Source organism: Eriocheir sinensis, chromosome 42 (genome assembly GCF_024679095.1).
Source record: "Eriocheir sinensis breed Jianghai 21 chromosome 42, ASM2467909v1, whole genome shotgun sequence".
NCBI classification, from domain to species: domain Eukaryota; kingdom Metazoa; phylum Arthropoda; class Malacostraca; order Decapoda; family Varunidae; genus Eriocheir; species Eriocheir sinensis.
The window spans coordinates 9408002-9430538 of NC_066550.1; the positions used below are offsets into that span (position 1 = coordinate 9408002).

The 22537-nt window shown below is 43.2% G+C and overlaps 2 protein-coding genes across 25 annotated transcripts in view; one reads left to right on the plus strand and one right to left on the minus strand.

Moving 5' to 3' along the window:
- Nucleotides 1-904: 904 nt before the first annotated feature.
- The window catches only part of LOC127009945 (neural-cadherin-like), a 309853-nt gene continuing 288220 nt past the window's right edge, over nucleotides 905-22537 (plus strand). For 3 of the 8 annotated variants that reach the window (XM_050883484.1, XM_050883485.1, XM_050883489.1), the window contains exon 1: nucleotides 905-2970. The gene's annotated coding sequence lies outside the window, so the exon portion shown is untranslated. Of the gene's footprint in view, nucleotides 3007-17972; nucleotides 18940-22537 lie in introns of those variants that run through there. The other 5 variants (XM_050883479.1, XM_050883488.1, XM_050883481.1 and 2 more) reach the window with 4 other exon arrangements.
- The window catches only part of LOC127009951 (tripartite motif-containing protein 65-like), a 130056-nt gene continuing 117523 nt past the window's right edge, over nucleotides 10005-22537 (minus strand). For 3 of the 17 annotated variants that reach the window (XM_050883507.1, XM_050883541.1, XM_050883528.1), the window contains exon 3: nucleotides 10069-10201. The gene's annotated coding sequence lies outside the window, so the exon portion shown is untranslated. Of the gene's footprint in view, nucleotides 10281-22537 lie in introns of all 17 variants that reach the window. The other 14 variants (XM_050883513.1, XM_050883553.1, XM_050883527.1 and 11 more) reach the window with 8 other exon arrangements.

Consider the following 22537-nt stretch of genomic DNA (forward strand, 5'->3'; position numbering starts at 1 on the left):
CCCTTCGTCCATTTATAGACTTCGATCAAATCTCCTCGCAGCCTTCGCCTTTCTAGCGAGTGTAGATTTAACTGCTTCAGCCTGTCTTCATAAGGCAAGTTTCTCACCCCCTGAATCATCTTTGTCATCCTCCTCTGTCCAGATTCTAACATCTTGATATCCATTCTATAGTAGGGGGACCAGAACTGAACTGCATAATCGAGATGAGGTCTAACTAGTGCTAAGTAAAGTTTGAGGATGACTTCAACGCTCCCCTTGCTTACGCTCCTTGAGATGAAACCAAGTACTCTGTTTGCCCGATTTTTAGCCTGAATGCATTGAGCCCTAGGACGGAGGTCAGCGCTCACTAGGACTCCTAAAGTCTCTCTCACGCCCAGACCTACACTACTTATAGTCCGTCCAAAATGTCGAGTCCAGTCTGGCGGAGCCCCGAGAGGGGAATTCCCTTGGAGCGGCGTTGCCAGGTATCCTAGCAACAATTATTGTCTTATTGTTAGATTACTTCTAAATGAAACTTCATAATAGTGCATTTATATAAATTTCTAATAAGGATGTATAGAGAGCTTTGAATATTGTTCTAGTGGAATGATAACAATGACTTTGTATAGATCACAAAATGTGGCAGATCTGTTCTCCAATGTTGCCATTTTTGAGGCTGGGTCAAGGGTAGGTATATTGACCGCGCTAATCCGCAGGTACAGGAGAGGTCGATTCTCATGATAACCCGACACACACACACACACACACACACACACACACACACACACACACACACACACACACACACACACTGAGAGAGAGAGAGAGAGAGAGAGAGAGAGAGAGAGAGAGAGAGAGAGAGGAAATAATTCACACTTCTGTACTAAGCCTTTAATTGTTGCTAGTACACCAGGCAACGCCGCACCAAGGGAATTCCCCTCTCGGGGCTCTGCCAGACTGGACTCGACATTTTGGACGGACTACAGAGGAGTGCCATTTAGCTCAGGCGTAAGGAAAGGTAAGGTAACGCAAACATCACACAGACAACAAATACTAGCCCACGTACTATATAGTACCAATAATAAAAGAAAATGGTTATGATAAGGATACGGGGCAACTTGTATTAGGCTAAGTAGGGAAAGGTAGTTTGGTAGTTTAATTATTAGCTCAGGTGTTAGGTAAGGTACGTAAGGTTATAATTGGGACCCTACACCTCATGGTACAGTAGACTAAATATACTAAGGCAGATTGCACATTATGGTACCATTGAAGAATAGGAAAAAGTGAAAATAAAAGAGAAATTGTGGTTGTCAGAGGCCATTTTGGCAGATTTCGGCCCCTACCCTTTTACAGGTAACTCGATTTACGCGAATATTGTGTCCTTGAAGAGCTCACGTAAATCAAAAACAATGTACATCAAACAAGAGGTAGGTTTGTATCTTTATTGCCTACTGTATCACTCTGACTCCTCTCCCTCTCGTGGTTCCTCCTCTGGCTGCCCTCATGGTAGCACAGCGGCGAGGGTGTTGGTGTTGTTGAGTAGCGTGGCAGCATGGGTACTGTATTGTTATTCAAGTGGCGCGCGGGAAGAATTGAGCTCAGCTGTGTTTCCGCGGCGCCGTGTGAGTCTAGTTGCGTGAGAAATCTGGTGGCCACTCCATAAAATATCGCGTATAAGTGAAAAAAACGTGTAAATTAAACATTTATTTGGATTTTGGACCCCGCGTTATTTAAAAAAAACGCGTAAACCAACTCGCGTAAGTCGATTTCAGAGCCAAAAACTGTCTCCTGCACCCCGATAATTAGAGTCATTTATAGTACTCGTTGAAATGGTTGAATATTGATGTCTCTTTGTGATAGCGTCAAAAACAGGTAAATACAATGTGGTGAATCGGGTGAGCTGGCAACGCTGGTCACTCAGAGGATGATATGATTTGGATCAGTTGTGGTCAAGAGGTCATTGGGTATGGGTCATTCCTCTACTATTTGAACCTTTAATTAATTTCTTAATTGACTTTTACTACATGGACGAGGCTCACTGGATGAAAGTACAGCAATATTAAGTACATCGACGCTTGTTGATTGTAAGTTTATCGTAAGAAGTGAAGTAAAATACGTAAAGGAGAAAAAATAGATAGAGCAGGAAAGAAATGAAGCCGTTTAGTGAAAAAGGAAGAGAAGTAAATGAATAAGAAAGGGGAAAAAAACGAAGTGATGGAAACGAGAAAGAACAGTCGTGTAAAGAAGGGAGTAAAGGAAATGAATAAGAGAGGAAAGGAAGAAGTGAAATGGTGAAAATAAGAGAGAACAGTCGTGGAAAAAGGGAGTGAAGGAAAGGAATAGGAGGGGAAAGAAACCGTGAAGTGATAGAAACGAGAGAACAGTCGTACAAGAAAAAGGAAGGGAGTGAAGGAAAGGAATAAGAAAGAGGAAGGAAACAAGAGTGAAGTGGTGAAGTTAATGAATAAGAGAGAAAAGAAACAATTAAGAGTGAAGTGGCGAAAATAAGAGAGAACAGTCGTGGGAAAAAGGAATTAAGGCAGTGAAGGAAAGGAATTGGAGGAAAGAAACAGTGAGGTGATGGAAACAAGAATTAAAGAAACGTCGTATAAAAGGAAACAAATGAAGGAAATGAAAAGAAAGGGGAAAGAAACAAGAGGGAAGTAGCGAAATAAGAGAGAACAGTCGTGGGATAAAGGAATTAAGGCAGTGAAGGAAAGGAATTAGATTAAAGAAACAGGGAAGTGATGGAAACGAGAGAAAACAATCGTGTTCGTAAAAATGAAGCAAATAAAGTAAATGAATAAGAAAGGAGGTGGACACAAGAAGGAACCGCCGTATAAGTAAAAAGTAACTGCAGAAAATGAATAAGAGAAAATAAACAAGTGCCGTAAAGAAGGAAGAACCGAGAAAATACCACCAAACCAGGACACAAGAGGAGGAGGAGGAGGAGGAGGGGGAGACGGGGAACCACTTTGAACAACTGACATAAGATAAGAAAATAAATGCTCCACAGTTTTAGTAAATGTAAGCAAGCCTTCCTTTCCCCTTTTTTATCCTTCACTTCCTCCCTTATTAGATGACCTCTCTCGATCGCTTCCATCACTTTATTTAATTGTTTCTTTCCCCTTTCTGATATTAATTTCCTTCGCTTACTTTTTCCATTAAACGGCTTCATTTCTCTCCTGTTATATATTACTATTCTCCCGTACATAGTTTTCTTCACTTCTTACAATGGACTTACTGATGGGCTAATAAATACTAAATGAACGACCTTATATGACTGATGGACTAACTAATACTAAATGAACGACCTTATATGACTGATGGACTTACTGATGGACTAATTAATACTAAATGAACAACCGTATATGAACGATGGACTTACTGATGGACTAATTAATACTAAATGAACAACCGTATATGAACGATGGACTTACTAATGGGCTAATTAATACTAAATGAACAACCGTATATGAACGATGGACTTACTAATGGGCTAATTAATACTAAATGAACAACCGTATCTGACTGATGGACTTACTAATGGACTAATAAATACTAAATGAACGTCCGTATATGAACGATGGACTTACTGATGGGCTAATAAATACTAAATGAACAACCGTATATGACTGATGGACTTACTGATGGACTAACTAATACTAAATGAACAACCGTATATGACTGATGGACTTACTGATGGACTAATTAATACTAAATGAACGTCCGTATATGAACGATGGACTAACTAATACTAAATGAACGTCCGTATATGAACGATGGACTTACTGATGGACTAATTAATACTAAATGAACAACCGTATATGAACGATGGACTTACTGATGGACTAATTAATACTAAATGAACAACCGTATATGAACGATGGACTTACTAATGGGCTAATTAATACTAAATGAACAATCGTATCTGACTGATGGACTTACTGATGGGCTAGTAAATACTAAATGAACGACCGTATATGAACGATGGACTTACTAATGGACTAATTAATACTAAATGAACAACCGTATATGAACGATGGACTTACTGATGGGCTAATAAATACTAAATGAACAACCGTATATGAACGATGGACTTACTGATGGGCTAATAAATACTAAATGAACGACCGTATATGAACGATGGACTTACTGATGGGCTAATTAATACTAAATGAACGACCGTATATGAACGATGGACTTACTGATGGACTAATTAATACTAAATGAACAATCGTATATGATCATGTTTAACCGTGTGTGGTAGGATAGCTCGTCGTATTGAGCCATGTCAGGGGGAACTTTAACTTTCCTACCGTTTCAAGGACTTAATACTGTGCACCTGCATACTTAGGCTAATATACGGCCAGCAGATCAAAAGGCAATAGACATCTAGGCACTCAAAGCAAAGCAAGCATGGAAAACAAATGGTAGTGCATATTATCACTTCTACAAGGGCGAGTTTCTAAGAAGTAAGTTTGTGTTTGTATACCTGTTGCCAAGTTATGAGAGAGAGAGAGAGAGAGAGAGAGAGAGAGAGAGAGAGAGAGAGAGAGAGAGAGAGAGAGAGAGAGAGAGAGAGAGAGAGAGAGAATTACATAGACTTACATAGAAAATCAGACCACACAGACCCCATGGTCCAGACTTGGTGGTCTGTCCTTAAACCTAAGTGATTTTACATTAATCAGAAGGCTCCAAAACGTTGCATTTCTACTGTAGTTGATATTAAGAGAGAGAGAGAGAGAGAGAGAGAGAGAGAGAGAGAGAGAGAGAGAGAGAGAGAGAGAGAGAGAGAGAGAGGAGGAAAAGGAAGAAATGATGAATGGAAGGATGGATAGAGAAGGGAAAGAGAAATGAAAGATAAAGAGAGAAGTATGAGGGTGAGAGGGAATAGAGAAATGGAAGATAAATAAAGTGGAAATATGAGGGTGAGAGACAGAATAAACTCGAAAGCAAGTTAAATGAAACAACTGATAAAAATACGAGGGAGAAGCAGTCATAGAAAATGTCAAGGATACCTACTCATTATGTCTTCTCTTTGTATTTTCTTCTTAATAGCTGCAGATGACCTCCTCCCTGGCCTCTCCCTTCCTCCCTCTCCCTTTCCCCATCATGGATTATTAAAGACGAAAAAAAAGTCAGTATATTAGTTTTAAAGTTGAGCTCCATAAATGTTTGTAGGGTAAAATATATCAAACAGGTTATTTTAGTACCTGTTGAATGTGTATGGTTGTTGTTACTATTATTATTATCATTATTATTATTATTATTATTATTATTATTATTATTATTATTATTATTATTATTATTATTATTATTATTATTAGTAGTAGTAGTAGTAGTAGTAGTAGTAGTAGTAGTAGTAGTAGTAGTATCATTGTCATCATTATTTCTATTATTAGGAGTCTTTCTTTTTCTTTCTTCGTCTTGTTTTTTGTTGTTTGCCTTCTGCTCCTCCTCTTCTTCCTCTTGTTCTTGTTCTTATTGTTCTTGTTCTTGTTATTCCCTTATCATTATTATCATCATCATTATCATCATCGTCGTTAGCGCCAGACAGCTTCATTTCCTTCATTGCTCGTGTTTAGCGGGACACAAATATCCAATCAAACACAATAGGCCTCTGACGAGCTAATTTCTTGCCATTCTTTTTTTTATCTCGTATATTAATGGCATGGCTACTTGCTGCGTCAGTGGCTCGCCTATTTAAAATATTTCAGCTAGATACTTTACCAGGCCAACCCCCTTCCCCTCCTGCCCCTCCCCCTCCCCCACAAAAGTATTCACATTATTTCTCCGGTAACATAATAACAACGGCCTAACATAACTGAGGCTGTTCAACTATTCAGCTTCTCTCATATCATTAGTGAGTCCTGAGGGTATAGAAGTAAAATGGAGAATACTACCTGGATATTAAAACAAAGAATAGTGTGAGTCAAACACACATTCAGTGATATGCAGCTCATGGTTAGGGAGTTGATAAGATTGCGAAGAAATAATAAAATAACTCACCCGTTATGGATATTATAGCGAGTGTTAATACGGTACATGATTGCGAAGAAATAGGGAACAAAACTGCCATCACACACTATAAACTATAAATTATTTAGTGCACACACACACAGCCTCATTGATAATCTCATAACGAGTGCAAATAAAACATCAAAAGAGTATTAATACGGTTTAATATGATGACAAAAGGAATAAGGAGCTCCTTAACACCTCAAGCATTATAAACTATAAATTATTTAGTGCACACACACATTGCCTCATTGATAATCTCACAGCGAGTATCAAGAGTATTAGTACAGTTTAATATGATGACAAAAGGAATAAGGATATACAATAACACCTCAAGCATTATAAACTTGAAATTATTTAATGCACACACACATTGTCTCATTGATAATCTCATAACGAGTGCAAATAAAACATCAAAAGAGTATTAATACGGTTTAATATGATGACAAAAGGAATAAGGAGATACAATAACACCTCAAGCATTATAAACTATAAATTATTTAATGCACACACGCACAGCCTCATTGATAATCTCACACCGAGTGTCAAGAGTATTAATACAGTATAATATGATGACAAAAAGAATGAGGATATACAATAACACCTCAAGCATTATAAACTATAAATTATTTAATGCACACACACACAGCCTCATTGATAATCTCACAGCGAGTGTCAAGAGTATTAGTACAGTATAATATGATGACAAAAAGAATGAGGATATACAATAACACCTCAAGCATTATAAACTATAAATTATTTAGTGCGCGTATATCCTCATTGATAAGCTTTTGACGAACACGAACACAGCATCAGGAAAAAAGCGTTAATACGGAATATGATCGTAGAGCAACAAGGAAATCAGAACTCTCTCGTTATGAGCGATAAGGACATTATTGATGTACATTATAGCCTACTACAACAAGTACGAACAACTTAACCATGTGAATAAAACACTAAGAAAAAAGCCCAAGATTACAAATATTACATAAGATTAGAAATATGATAAAGAAATGAAGTAAAATACCATCTCATTATTAACCAGAAACCAGAAACGCACATACTAGCCTCATTAATAAGCTTACAACGAATACGAAAAAACTCCCACAGAGAAAACAGCGTTAATACGGAATAGCACCCAAATTAAGCACGTAAATGAACACAAGGCTGATGAGATTCGTAAAGCAAAACTAAAACCTTCATTATCGTTTTATTTTACTTATTTTTCTTTCTCTGTCTGGATTTCTGGAGTGAAGGAAATGACACTTCAAAATATATAGTAACGGTTGAAGATCCTTGGGCTCGTGACAGGAGGAGGAGGAGGAGGAGGAGGAGGAGAGCAAGGACGAGGAGGAGGAGGAGGAAGAGGAGAACAAGGACGAGGAGGAGGAGGAAGAGGAGAACAAGGACAAGGAGGAGAAGGAAGAGGAGAACAAGGACAAGGAGGAGGAGGAGGAGGAGGAGAACAAGGACGAGGAGGAGGAGGAGGAAGAGGAGAACAAGGACGAGGAGGAGGAGGAGGAAGAGGAGAACAAGGACAAGGAGGAGGAGGAGGAAGAGGAGAACAAGGACGAGGAGGAGGAGGAGGAAGAGGAGAACAAGGACGAGGAGGAGGAGGAGGAAGAGGAGAACAAGGACGAGGAGGAGGAGGAGGAAGAGGAGAACAAGGACAAGGAGGAGGAGGAGGAAGAGGAGAACAAGGACGAGGAGGAGGAGAAGGAAGAGGAGAACAAGGACGAGGAGGAGGAGGAGGAAGAGGAGAACAAGGACGAGGAAGAGGAGGAGGAGGAGGAGAACAAGGACGAAGAGGAGGAGGAGGAGGAGGAGAACAAGGACGAGGAGGAGGAGGAGGAAGAGGAGAACAAGGACGAGGAGGAAGAAGAGGAAGAGGAGAACAAGGACGAGGAGGAGGAGGAGGAGGAAGAGGAGAACAAGGACGAGGAGGAAGAAGAGGAAGAGGAGAACAAGGACGAGGAGGAGGAGGAAGAGGAGAACAAGGACGAGGAGGCAGATGAGGACGAGGAGAACTAGGACGAGGAGGAGGAGGAGGAGGAGGAGAACAAGGACGAGGAGGAGGGAGAAGAGAACAAGGACGAGGAGGAGGAGGAGGAGGAAGAGGAGAACAAGGACGAGGAGGAGGAGGAGGAAGAGGAGAACAAGGACGAGGAGGAGGAGGAGGAGGAGGAGAACAAGGACGAAGAGGAGGAGGAGGAAGAGGAGAACAAGGACGAGGAGGAAGAAGAGGAAGAGGAGAACAAGGACGAGGAGGAGGAGGAGGAAGAGGAGAACAAGGACGAGGAGGAGGAGGAGGAAGAGGAGAACAAGGACGAGGAGGAGGAGGAGGAGGAGGAGAACAAGGACGAGGAGGAGGAGGAGGAAGAGGAGAACAAGGACGAGGAGGAAGAAGAGGAAGAGGAGAACAAGGACGAGGAGGAAGAAGAGGAAGAGGAGAACAAGGACGAGGAGGAGGAGGAGGAAGAGGAGAACAAGGACGAGGAGGAAGAAGAGGAAGAGGAGAACAAGGACGAGGAGGAAGAAGAGGAAGAGGAGAACAAGGACGAGGAGGAAGAAGAGGAAGAGGAGAACAAGGACGAGGAGGAAGAAGAGGAAGAGGAGAACAAGGACGAGGAGGAAGAAGAGGAAGAGGAGAACAAGGACGAGGAGGAAGAAGAGGAAGAGAACAAGGACGAGGAGGAAGAAGAGGAAGAGGAGAACAAGGACGAGGAGGAAGAAGAGGAAGAGAACAAGGACGAGGAGGAAGAAGAGGAAGAGGAGAACAAGGACGAGGAGGAAGAAGAGGAAGAGGAGAACAAGGACGAGGAGGAAGAAGAGGAAGAGGAGAACAAGGACGAGGAGGAAGAAGAGGAAGAGGAGAACAAGGACGAGGAGGAAGAAGAGGAAGAGGAGAACAAGGACGAGGAGGAAGAAGAGAAAGAAGAGAACAAGGACGAGGAGGAAGAAGAGGAAGAGGAGAACAAGGACAAGGAGGAAGAAGAGAAAGAGGAGAACAAGGACGAGGAGGAAGAAGAGGAAGAGAACAAGGACGAGGAGGAGGAGGAGGAGAAGAAAGAAAAAGGAGGAAATTGAGGCGCCTTGAAAGGAGGAAATGGACATAATGAAGGAAAGGGAGACGAAACATAAAGGAATAAAACAAAGGAAGAGATGCAGATGTGTGGAGAGAGAGAGAGAGAGAGAGAGAGAGAGAGAGAGTTTTCACACACGACTTCCTTATTTTGGTCGTGTCAACCCTACAACCAAATATCACCGCGGCTGTTACAGGAATGCAGGGAGGAATCAGGACATTATATCAAGTGTTTATGTCATGCAGAAATATCACACTGGACGCCACAAGAAATAAAGAATATTAAGAAAACCACCACAGTCACCTCCTTAACCTTGCTGTGGTGGTGGTGGTGGTGGTGGTGGTGGCCATTACTCAATACCACCACAGTCACCTCCATAACCTTGCTGTGGTGGTGGTGGTGGTGGTGGCCATTACTCAATACCACCACAGTCACCTCCATAACCTTGCTGTGGTGGTGGTGGTGGTGGTGGCCATTACTCAATACCACCACAGTCACCTCCATAACCTTGCTGTGGTGGTGGTGGTGGTGGTGGTGGTGGCCATTACTCAATACACCACAGTCACCTCCTTAACCTTGCTGTGGTGGTGGTGGTGGTGGTGGCCATTACCCTCACAACACCACCACAGTCACCTCCATAACCTTGCTGTGGTGGTGGTGGTGGTGGTGGCCATTACTCAATACCACCACAGTCACCTCCATAACCTTGCTGTGGTGGTGGTGGTGGTGGTGGCCATTACCCTCACAACACCACGCCACAGTTCGCCACAGTCACCTCCATAATCTTGCTGTGGTGGTGGTGGTGGTGGTGGCCATTACCCTCACAACACCACGCCACAGTCACCTCCATAACCTTGCTGTGGTGGTGGTGGTGGTGGTGGCCATTACCCTCACAACACCACGCCACAATCACCTCCATAACCTTGCTGTGGTGGTGTTGGTGGTGGTTGCCATTACCCTCACAACACCACGCCACAGTCACCTCCATAACCTTGCTGTGGTGGTGGTGGTGGTGGTGGCCATTACCCTCACAACACCACGCCACAGTCACCTCCATAACCTTGCTGTGGTGGTGGTGGTGGTGGTGGCCATTACCCTCACAACACCACCACAGTCACCTCCATAACCTTGCTGTGGTGGTGGTGGTGGTGGTGGCCATTACCCTCACAACACCACGCCACAGTCCGCCACAGTCACCTCCGTAATGTCCCTGTGTTGGGCTGCCTCGGCCACCACGTGCAGTCCGTCCACCACCTCACCGAAGACAAGAGACCCACCACCATCCTGACGGTCTCTGGTGCGGATGCCAAACTGACCACACTCACCCCGGGTAGGGTCAGTCCCCTCCACCCCACACACAGCCCCCGCCCGGCCTGACTTCCGGTACTCACCCTCACGAAGGCCAGGCAGCAGGACGCATGATCCATTACCATCGTTACTCTCGTAGTCCCCGCCCTCCACATACTCTCCCGCCTCCCCCTTCTTCCCCACCCATAACAACCTGGTGCTAACGTAGGAGGGGCCGCGCTGCCCCGTGCACAACAGTATGAACTGTCTGCCCCGCGGGGTGTCGGAGCTCAGACGGATTTGGACCCGCCGCGGCGCGCTGCCCGGCCAGGACAGGTCCAGGAACACCGTGCAGGGGGGGGAGGGCGGCACAACCTCGCTCACCTGCAGGGTTGCCGCGCCCCGTGGCGGGGGAAGGTCCTTCAGGGCGTGGAGGCACAGCTGGCCGGCTTCAAGGCTTATTCTTGCGTGTCGGCGCTGACCTTCCGCCTGGTGGACAGCAAACACCCGGCCAGCCTCCAGCAGGCGCCTGGCGGGCTGCGTCAGGCTGCGGAGGTCCTCGGCCGTCAAGCTCCCTGTCCAGATGAGGTGCAGTCTGTCCAAGATGGTGGAGTCTGGGTCTGCCTGGGGCCTGGGCTCCTCTGTAGCAAGTGTTTCCAGAGCCGCCTGGACAGCCTCCAGGGCTGCACTAGATGCCTCGTTCACCTTCCTGGCGGTGGTGACGGTGCTGGCATCAGGAAAACCTTCTCGGCACTCCTCCACCGCCTGCTCCGCCTCGTCAGTACAACGAAACACTTCAGTCACCGCCACGCCTGCTTCTTGCTCTGTTGTAAGGGTGCGCAACGTCTCCAGCGCGGCCTGCAGCCCCTGCTCCCCCTTCTTCAGCTCCTCCTCCTTGGCCGCCGCACGGGACTCTTCCTGCTGCAGGAGCTCCCTGGCACTCCTGCTCTGGTCCACCAGTCCCAGGAGCCTGTCCTCCAGCTGCTGCTGCCGCCCGCGCCAGCCTGCCAGGGTCGTCTGGTACTGGTCCAGCTGCGACTGAGCCTCCCGGCAGGCGGTGATGGCGGCCACAAGTGTGGCCTCCTGTTCCTGCAGGAAGGAACGCATTTTCTTGGAGAGACCCGCCGCCTCCTTCTTGCCAGCTGCTGCTGCTGCTCCTTCCCCTTCCCCGGTACTGGGTGGCGGCGAGGCTGCTGCTGCTGCTGCTGCTGCTGCTCCTTTCCCGGCACTGGGTGGCGGCGAGGCTGCTGCTGCTGCTGCTGCTGCTGCTCCTTCCCCTTCCCCGGCACTGGGTGGCGGCGAGGCTGCTGCTGCTGCTGCTGCTGCTGCTCCTTCCCCTTCCCCGGCACTGGGTGGCGGCGAGGCTGCTGCTGCTGCTGCTGCCACCTCAGCGTCTCTCATCATTCTTATGAGGGCCTCAACAGCATAGCTGACAGGGAACTGCCCTCCCTCGGGCACGGCGTGGCTGACGCGGCACTCTGGGCAGGCAACACGGCCCTGCACCTTCAGCTGATCTATGCACAGCGTGCAGACAGTGTGGCCGCAGGGCAGGGTGCGCGGCCGCTGCACGGTGCCATCATAGCCTGTCATGCACACTGGACACTCCGCAGGGCTGCCGGCAGTGTTCATGTTCTGCACCTGTCTCCTGCCGCCCCTCCCTGCAGCCTCCATGACGCTGGTGGTGGTGGTGGTGGTGGTGTTGAGGGGCTGTGATGGTCTGACACACTCTCCTCGCCGTGGCAGTGTTCCTGAGGTGGTCACGGGCGTGGTGGGCGGACACTTCTTTAGGGCGGCACGGCTCTGCCTATAAGTGGACGTCGATGAGTACTGCTCACGACCATCAGTGTAATGATAGTCTCCAGGGAGATGATCAATATAGCCTTGGTGATGATGTGCTGTTGTTGTGAGGCGGCGGGGTGGGGGGTGGGGGGGTGGGGGTGGCAGTAGGGAGACAAGCACCAATAGTTCCTATTTTGCTGGCTGGTGGAGTGATTCTGATTGTCTGATTAAGTCATTGGCACACCGGTGTAGTGACCAGCTGGACGCGGAAACTCCCCCAAACCCCACTGGGCGTGAGTCCCCTCACCTCGCGCCTCGCCCCCCCCCACCCCCCCCCCCTCGCTCACCCACACTGCGTCCCTCGTGCAGTGGTGCCAAAATGCTCATGTACAGGTCCGTCATGCAACAATCAGACCCCAGTGGCAGTGGCACGCCAGCCCTCGTCGAGTGAGCAACTCGGCTGGCCTTTGCGCCAGCTTATAGACTGCTCAGAGTTGCTAGCTCGGCTCCTGCTACGGGCTGCCACGTGCACCCGTGCCCCCGCTCGGCACGCCAGATGGCGGGGGCGTCCCCTCTACCCACGCCCGAGGAATACATTGCCTGGACACTCCGCTACGGGCCGTCACATCTGAGAAAGGCCCGTTTCCCTTAAGGGACACAACTAGCGAAAACTAGCGAAAAACAGCGAAACAGATATACTGGTTGCTGAGCCAGAGCTTGTAGATAGGACAGAAATTAGATTTAAGTCATTGTTTTCGCGCACTGTTTCTGTTGATAATTACGAAAAAAAAAATCGGATTTTGAGTTAGGGCAATAATCTGGCTCCACTTTCTTGTCTCTTCTTTTCTGTTGAATAAAAAAAAAAAAAAACGTTGAAAATTGGTTGATAAGTTTTTGAGGCCACCTTATTTGAAGTTAAAGATTTTTCGTTTCGAGAAAAACGCGTTTAAAGTTTCGTTACACTTTTACTAACAATAAAAAAACCTTACAGAGTACGTGGGGGTGAGGGAGGACTCTAGCACCACCTAGTGAGCTCCAGCCTGCTGTGATGTGCCTTCCGTCAGTCTCTTCTTCTTCCTTCCAGTCTGCGTTTCTTGCTCCGAATCCTCTGCTGTTGTTTTCTTCTTCCCGCGCCTTGGTGTCTGGCGCCTCTTTCTCTCCTTATCTCTTCTCTCGTGCAGAAGTGATGTGACTGGATACTTCAAATCCAATGCTCTTCAGGAAACTGGACTCTTTGTATTCAAAATTGTGTTCCCAGATTGTCATTTGGGACACAAAGCGGACCCTGTGTAGTCCGGCGTACTTGTCCTTCGACACCGTCCTCCAAACTTTTGAGTGTAGACTCACGTTTGGATTCTGGGTGCGTCCAGAGAGGCATTTCTGCAGCAGTGCTGGATTAGCCAGGTCTCGATAACTCCCTTCACGAGCTCCAGCTGCTCGTGTGGGATGTTGGAGAGGTAGAGCACCTTGGTGCTGTGAGGCTCTGGCTCCTTCCCCTGAGCCTTTGCCCTCTGCATGAAGCACCAGACTCTTCTCGCAAGCTGCAGCTGCCTAGCTGCTTTACCGCCTTCTTGCCTTCTCTGTGTAATGCCAGAATTTTACTCTTTACTATGCTCCCACACGACCTCTGCGTGTAACGAAACACACGAGAAATTAATCCAGACAAGGAAAGGTTCTCCGGCGCCGGGGATCGAACCCGCGACCAGTGAGACGGGAGAGCCACTCCTTAACCAGTCAGCCAAAGAGGTACCCCCTGGAGGAGTGAGTTATGGGAGGCTCGCCCATCAGGCTTAGTCGCCGCACTACATCTGTGCTACCTTGCTCTTCGGCATTGTGCCAAGAACTTCAACAACAAAACAATGAGGCGGGAGAAAGGGAAAAGCGCTGCTCCCCCTACGGCCGCTGGTTGGTAACTGCGTCACCTATGGTCTACCAGTGGCTCGGGACGTGCTGCCAGACAAAAAAGTAAAATTTCCTAGCGAAAACCCCATGTTTCCAGCTTCTATGAATCCTAGAACATCACGACTAGTAAAAAGCGAATATTTAAATGGCCTGCGCGGGCTCACAGAGCCCTTTTACCTGCGCGCGCGGCCTTTAAAACGTCGCGGAAGGCATTTAAATGGTCTTCCCGAGTTACTCCTTGCCGTGGTTTAAAAGAATTTGGAGAAAAACAGAAAAGTCGCAAAAAACGACTAGGAAAAAACCTGTTTTTGAGTTGAAAAACCTTCCTGGCGCTTCAAAAATTAATATATCTGCATAATAATTCATATATGAACACTTCAGTTTGTTGACTAGCTCGTATTAAAACCACTTTAAGATATCTAAGTAAAAAAGTTGCTATTTTTTTGTAATCATTTCACTATATAAAGCAACCTATATTAAGCGCCCTATTATGCATTTCTTATTTTTTTTTTTTTAATATTCAACCATATTTCTTCCCATTATGAATAATACATTTATTTTGCTTTCTTTTGATACCAAATACATATATATATATATATATTTATATATATATATATATATATATATATATATATATATATATATATATATATATATATATATATATATAAATTAAATGTATAATTCATAAATGAGAAGCAACATGGTCGAATAGTAAAAAAATAAGAAATAACATGTATAATAAGGCCCTTAATTTAGGTTGATTTATTTAGTGAAGTGATTATATAAAAAATAGTAACTTTTTATACAGATATCTTAAAATGATTTTAATACAAGTTAGTCAACATATTGAAGTGTTCATATATGAATTTTTATGCAGATATATTAATTTTTGAAGCGTCAGGAAGGTTTTTCGTCGCGCCGCGTGAAATGAGTCAGATTCGGCGAATTCTGGCCAAGCTCGAGCAAAAACTACTGAAGCTGGGAGGTCGTGTTTGGTGGCAAATGAAAGCTCTATTAATACAGATTAATAATCAGAAAAAAATGTGAAGCACTAAATAAATATAAAAAAAGTTATAAGGAAAAAACTAGGACGTGTCCAAATCGCGGGAAAAGGGCCGAAAAACAGGCTGTGTTGTGACGGCTCGACGACAAACTTGGAATCGAGCTATCAAAAACTCCTTCGAGCTGGTCAAACTACATTGCCAAGAGGGGCTACATACCAAATTACAGCCTTCTAGAGGCAATAGCAATGCCACACTAGACGAAAACGGCAAAGTCTCTGGAGTTCGTCAAAATCGCGCTCAAAAGGGTTTACGTTTCGAGCTCTAGCGACGAAACTACTGGGAGTAGGGAAATGTTATACATCATATTGGAAAGCAGTTTGGTAGGGCTAAATTATTTGTTAAATAAGTTTTTTGAAATTCTCAAAAAATGAGTGGGTTTCAAGTTTGGGAACTTAATAATAGGTTTTTGTCAGAGTCGTTTTTTGCGAATTTATTCGATATTTGACCCTTTCGAGTCTGTTTTTTAGCCCGGTCGCTTATCAGAACATATAGCCCTTTCATTGTGCCGTCGATTGATACCAAAAACATTTCTGTAGCCCCAGAAATAAGGGAGTTATGGCGATTCGCACCAAAGCGGTTGATTTTCCAAAATTCGCGGCTTACGACAGGGCTGGGGCAAGTTTGAAGGGTTCACTGGCTCAAGTTAAAATCGATTGACTATAAAGAACAATGTTTTTTTTCATAGTACCAAGTGATTTTATATACCAAGGTAGCCTACTGTGCATGCTCATTCGTGACTATCTATGTAAATCTTTGTAAATATTCTGTCATGGTAAGTAATTTAACATTAGAATAGCCTTATTAGTCATTACATAACAATGCACTAAGCTATAAAAAGGGGCTAGTGGTTATATAAGATCCATGCAGCAATATTAGGCTTTCATTCTATTTCATTATCTATACTTTTCCTATCTTATCGCCTTATTAGGGAGGGACAAGAATAAGACACTAAGGAATAACTGTTAAGTTCCTCCGTGTTCATTGTGAGGAGGAGGAGGAAGAAGAAAAAGGGAAAATTAAGATGCCTTTGAACGGAGGGAAAAAGAGAGAGAGAGAGAGAGAGAGAGAGAGAGAGAGAGAGAGAGAGAGAGAGAGAGTACACTAAACTAAACGAAAACATCTTATTTCCATTTTTTTTAACATCTGTATTTTCTTTCTCGCGTATGTTGAGTATCCCAGGGAAGTCACTGTTCCTGGGCTCCACAAAATAAGTACCGGTATAAGCTGATGACGGGAAGATAAAACAGGAACAAACTCTCCCGTATATAATTAGTTTTGGAGCAGAATGCAGAAAAAAATTGTGCTGCCTCGGTCATTATTCTCGTAGAACAACAATAACAGCAACAACATCAACAACATATATATATATATAAAAAAACGTGAAACAGGTGATAAAGTTCATTAACATATACTATTATGATACACCTTGATCTTAACAACGCCATTATCCTCATGCATGGAACAACAACAACAACAACAACAACAAAAGCAACAACAACAGCAGCAAAATGGAAGAGAAAGTAATAATATTCAAAACAACAACAACAACAACAACAACAACAACAACAACAGCAGCAAAATGGAAGAGAAAGTAATAATATTCAAAACAACAACAACAACAACAACAACAACAGCAGCAGCAGCAAAATGGAAGAGGAAGTAATAATATTCAAAACAACAACAACAACAACAACAACAACAACAACAACAACAGCAGCAGCAAAATGGAAGAGAAAGTAATAATATTCAAAACAACAACAACAACAACAACAACAACAACAACAACAACAGCAGCAAAATGGAAGAGAAAGTAATAATATTCAAAACAACAACAACAACAACAACAACAACAACAACAACAACAACAGCAGCAAAATGGAAGAGAAAGTAATAATATTCAAAACAACAACAACAACAACAACAACAACAACAGCAGCGAAATGGAAGAGGAAGTAATAATATTCAAAACAACAACAACAACAACAACAACAACAACAGCAGCGAAATGGAAGAGAAAGTAATAATATTCAAAACAACAACAACAACAACAACAACAACAACAACAGCAGCAGCAGCAAAATGGAAGAGAAAGTAATAATATTCAAAACAACAACAACAACAACAACAACAACAACAACAGCAGCAGCAGCAAAATGGAAGAGGAAGTAATAATATTCAAAACAACAACAACAACAACAACAACAACAACAACAACAACAGCAGCGAAATGGAAGAGGAAGTAATAATATTCAAAACAACAACAACAACAACAACAACAACAACAGCAGCGAAATGGAAGAGGAAGTAATAATATTCAAAACAACAACAACAACAACAACAACAACAACAGCAGCGAAATCGAAGAGGTAACAATATACAAAACAACAACAACCACCTCAACAACAACAACAGCAGCGAAATTGAAGATTAAGTAATAATATTCAAAACAACAACAACAACAACAACAACAACAACAGCAGCGAAATGGAAGAGGAAGTAATAATATTCAAAACAACAACAACAACAACAACAACAACAACAACAACAACAACAACAACAACAGCAGCAGCAGCAAAATGGAAGAGAAAGTAATAATATTCAAAACAACAACAACAACAACAACAACAACAACAGCAGCGAAATGGAAGAGAAAGTAATAATATTCAAAACAACAACAACAACAACAACAACAACAACAACAAAACAAAACTGGTTGTAATAATATTATATAATTCAGCAACATCAACAACAACAAAAAAAAAAAAATCAGAATCCCCCCAAATTGAGATGCACAGGATTATACACACTGATCTGCGCACGTTAATGGCTTTTTAAATTAGACCGACGAGCGAACTCTGATATATTCTGGATAATTTATGGAGGGACTATTTTTATTTATCAGGAGCAGCCACTTCAGGATACGCTCACGGCTTCTGTAGTTACCCCTTCAAAAATGCCTTCCGGTGGCCATTTTCCTAACTTATTCATAACTGGAACGCAAATAAAACAAAATATGAGTCAAAAAGGATAAAAATGAAAGAAAAGAGATGTAGTAGGCTGTGATTAAGCTTTCGTAAAATAAATAAATTGTATAAACTTGCACAAAACGGTAATTACAATGGCTAAAACGTTGTAAGATAAATATAAATAATGTCAATCGGATACCAAACACTAAAGAAAAAAGGAAGATAAGAAAATACGATGTTTTTATATGCATTCGTAATATATGAATAAACAGAAAAAAACTGGCATAAGATGATAATTACAATGGCTGAAACGTAACTAGATAAATATAAATAACGTCAATAGGGAAAGAAAGAAGAAAAACAAAGGGAAAAAATAGGGATAAATAAGTGATGTTTTTATATCCACGACGTCTTGGCTGTTAGTCCGAGAGTCATGCAACGGTGCCAGATTGTCGTACTCAGAGCCTCGTACTTACCGGTTTCTGAGCCATAGCTATTGCCAAAAAACACCAATAATTAACTATTTTAACGCTAACTATATATGAAGGCAGTTATTGGGGTCGAGGAGGCAGTTTTTGGGTCGGATATCGGCAAACATAGGAGGCTGAGTACGACAATCTGGCAACGTTGGGCTGTCATGGCGTCTCCAGGGGCGATTGTGTGCTGGTCCTCGTGTTTTTTCCCTTTATTCATCTTTATCTCGTGTTTGTGTGGCTTTTTTCATCTTTGTCCCGTGTTTTGTGACTCTGAGGCTAAGAAGTGTTGACCTGGTGTTGGGAAGAGGAAGAGGAAGAGGAGGAGGAAGAGGAAGAGGAGGAGGAAGAGGAAGAGGAGGAGGAGAAGGAAGAGGAAGAGGTAAGGAGGAACTTTTTGGGTTTTCTTGTTTTGTTTGTTGTTTTTCCTCGTGATTTCTTTTACTTTTTCTTCTTCTTCTTCTTCTTCTTCTTCCTTGTCTTTATTTCTTCTCTTTCCCATCTCCTCTTCCTCATAAATTTGTTATTCCTTGTTTTTTTTTTCTTCTTTGTCTTCCTTATAATTTTCTTTCCTGCAACAGAATCAACTTTGCAACTCTCTCTCTCTCTCTCTCTCTCTCTCTCAGTAGCCTAGCAAAACATGATAAATAATAGTAAATAAAACAAGTAATTCAGGTATAAAGTAAGCAAACTATATTTAAAGTCCTCTAAAACCATCACTTATATTACTTGAAGAACCCTAAAGTGTGTATGCCTTTGAAAGTAACGCAGACGTATAATAATAAACGTAATAGATAATTCAATATGTAATAAGTAGCCTCAAACCTTCAGTAGGCTATCTGTAAATCACTTGCGTGTTTGTTTAAATACCTAACATTTTCATTCCGTCTGTTTTTTCGTTCCATCTACCTTTTCTATGTATTTATTTACTCCTTATTTCTGGTTCTCGTTTTAACTATTTTTCTGTATTTAATTGTAACGCGAGAATGTTTTGATATACGTATTCTTAACATTAATATTTCAAGAACCTTTTTAAGTGTCTATGCCGTGGAAAGTGTCGTGAGGAATTATATGAATAACAGATTAAAGGAACAATGATTAGACACTTAACGAATATTTATAACCAAAGCTCACTGTTAGCCACAAACACACTCACTCATTTATTTTATGTTATTTCAACCTTTTATTTCTTCAGCTTCTCGTATTAGTTTCCTTTTCATATTAGTAATTATAACGTGAAGGAGTTTTTATACGTATTGCCAACATGTGTAATTCGTTTTATCTCTATTGATGCATGAGAGAATGAGAGAGAGAGAGAGAGAGAGAGAGAGAGAGAGAGAGGGGGGGGGGGGCGAGGGGGGGAAGGATATTTGCAAGACATCATCTCTAGGGTACAGTAAAGATCGTACCTATACTGTCGTTGTTGTTGTTGTTGTTGATGGTGGTGGTGGTGGTGATGATAGTGGTTGTTCTGCTGTTTTAGGATGATATAGTGGTGATGTGGTGATGGTGGTGGTGAGCTTGATGATAGTAACGTTGTTGTTGTTGGTGGTGGTTGTGGTGGTGTTGTTAGTGGTGGTGGTGGTGATGATAGTGGTTGTTCTGCTGTTTTAGGATGATATAGTGGTGATGTTGTGGTGATGGTGGTGGTGAGCTTGATGATAGTGACGTTGTTGTTGGTGGTGGTGGTTGTGGTGGTGTTGTTCTTGTTAGTGGTGGTGGTGGTGATGATAGTGGTTGTTCTGCTGTTTTAGGATGATATAGTGGTGATGTTGTGGTGATGGTGGTGGTGAGCTTGATGATAGTGACGTTGTTGTTGGTGGTGGTGGTTGTGGTGGTGTTGTTCTTGTTAGTGGTGGTGGTGGTGATGATAGTGGTTGTTCTGCTGTTTTAGGATGATATAGTGGTGATGTTGTGGTGATGGTGGTGGTGAGCTTGATGATACTGACGTTGTTGTTGGTGGTGGTGGTGGTGATGGTGTTGTTCTTGTTGTTGGTGGTGGTGATGATAGTGGTTGTTCTGCTGTTTTAGGATGATATAGTGGTGATGTTGTGGTGATGGTGGTGGTGAGCTTGATGATAGTGACGTTGTTGTTGTTGGTGGTGGTGGTTGTGGTGGTGTTGTTCTTGTTAGTGGTGGTGGTGGTGATGATAGTGGTTGTTCTGCTGTTTTAGGATGATATAGTGGTGATGTTGTGGTGATGGTGGTGGTGAGCTTGATGATAGTGACGTTGTTGTTGGTGGTGGTGGTTGTGATGGTGATGGTGGTGGTGGTGGTGATGGTGATGGTGGTGGTATCAGGAATGCCGCGCCGTAAAAAAAAAAAATAATAATAATGAGACCCCAGCTGCGTGTGTATGTGTGTGTGTGTGTGCGCGCTTCTCTCTCCCTCCCTTAAACATTCTTCCTTTCTTTTCATATTTCTTTGCTCTCTCTCTCTCTCTCTCTCTCTCTCTCTCTCTCTCTTGCTTGCTTGCTTCCTCCCCTATTTCCTCCTCCTCCATTTCTCCCTTTTTCTTTCTCCATGCCTGTTGTTTCCTCCCTTTATCGTTCCCCTTTTCTCTCTTTTCCTCCCTTCCTCATCCCATTCCTCGCCAATAATTCTTTCCTCCTCCTCCTCCTTTCCTCCTCCTCCTTTTTGTTTATACTGTCATGTTGTTTTCTTTTATTTGTTGTTTATTTGCTTATATACGTTTACGATTTCTTTTTATTTCTATTCTTCTTTAACTTTCTACAGATCCCACCTTTAATAACTACCTCATATGTCCTTTATTAATTTATCTAGTCATTTAGTAGTTATTCCATTAGTTTTTTTTATAAGTATAGCTACACAGTGTTTGTTTAGTGGCTGTGTGTGTGTGTGTGTGTGTGTGTGTATTGACTGGAAAAATAAGCAAAATATTAGGCTAGTATAGTGCAGAATCCTCGTGTCCTCCCCTCCCACCTTTCCTTCAGTTCCCCCTCTTCCGTTTCTCACCAATAAAGAAAAATAAGCAAAATATTAGGCTAGTACAGTGCAGAATCCTCGTGTCCCCCCCTCCCACCTTTCCTTCAGTTCCCCCTCGTCCGTTTCTCACCAATAAAGAAAAATAAGCAAAATATTAGGCTAGTATAGGGCAGAATCTTGGTGTCCCCCCCTCCCACCCCCTCCCACCTTTCCTTCAGTTCCCCCTCGTCCGTTTCTCATCAATAAACATGTGAAATACAACACCGCCCCTCTCCTCCATTATGAAGTTGTGTATTACCTCCAGTTCGAGTGTTATCATGTGTTATACTTCGCTGAGATGGAGGACGCCACACGTTTGATATAGATCTTATATCCCGCGTCACCCCCAGCCGGTTTCAGTTATTTGGCACGGACATGGAGGCAGCTGAAGGGTATAGAGAAATTAAAATGTCTTTCTTTGTTTATTTATCTAGCTATCTAATTATCTGTGTCTGTCTGTCTCTGTCTGTTCTGTGTGCCTTTTTTTGTTGATCTATATATCTGTATGACTGTATCTATTTGTCTGTGTCTACTAGTCTACTTTTTTTATATATATATTCTAGTTCATGTTATTCTTCATTTATATCTGTCTATCTATCTTTTTTTTTAGCCATGTTTTACCGTCTATTTACTTACCTACTTATTACTCTTTCTTATCTTACTTTATCTACTTTTTAATTTTAGTTTTGTTTTCTTTTATTCACGTTTTTTTGTTTCAACGTTTTTCTGTAGTTTTTTTTTTCAGTGCTGTTCGTTCGTTTGTTTGTTTTCTCGTTCTGTCGTGTCAGTGAAAAACGTTTGTTATTTTCGTATCGAGAGAGAGAGAGAGAGAGAGAGAGAGAGAGAGAGAGAGAGAGTGGAATTCTCACCTCTGATTTTCTTTACCGCTTCCTCCCCTTCCTTTCCTCCTCCTCCTCCTCCTCCTCCTCCTCTTCTTCCACCTTCTCCTCCTCCTCCTGATTCACACTCTCGACGTCTGATTCTGTTAACCCCTT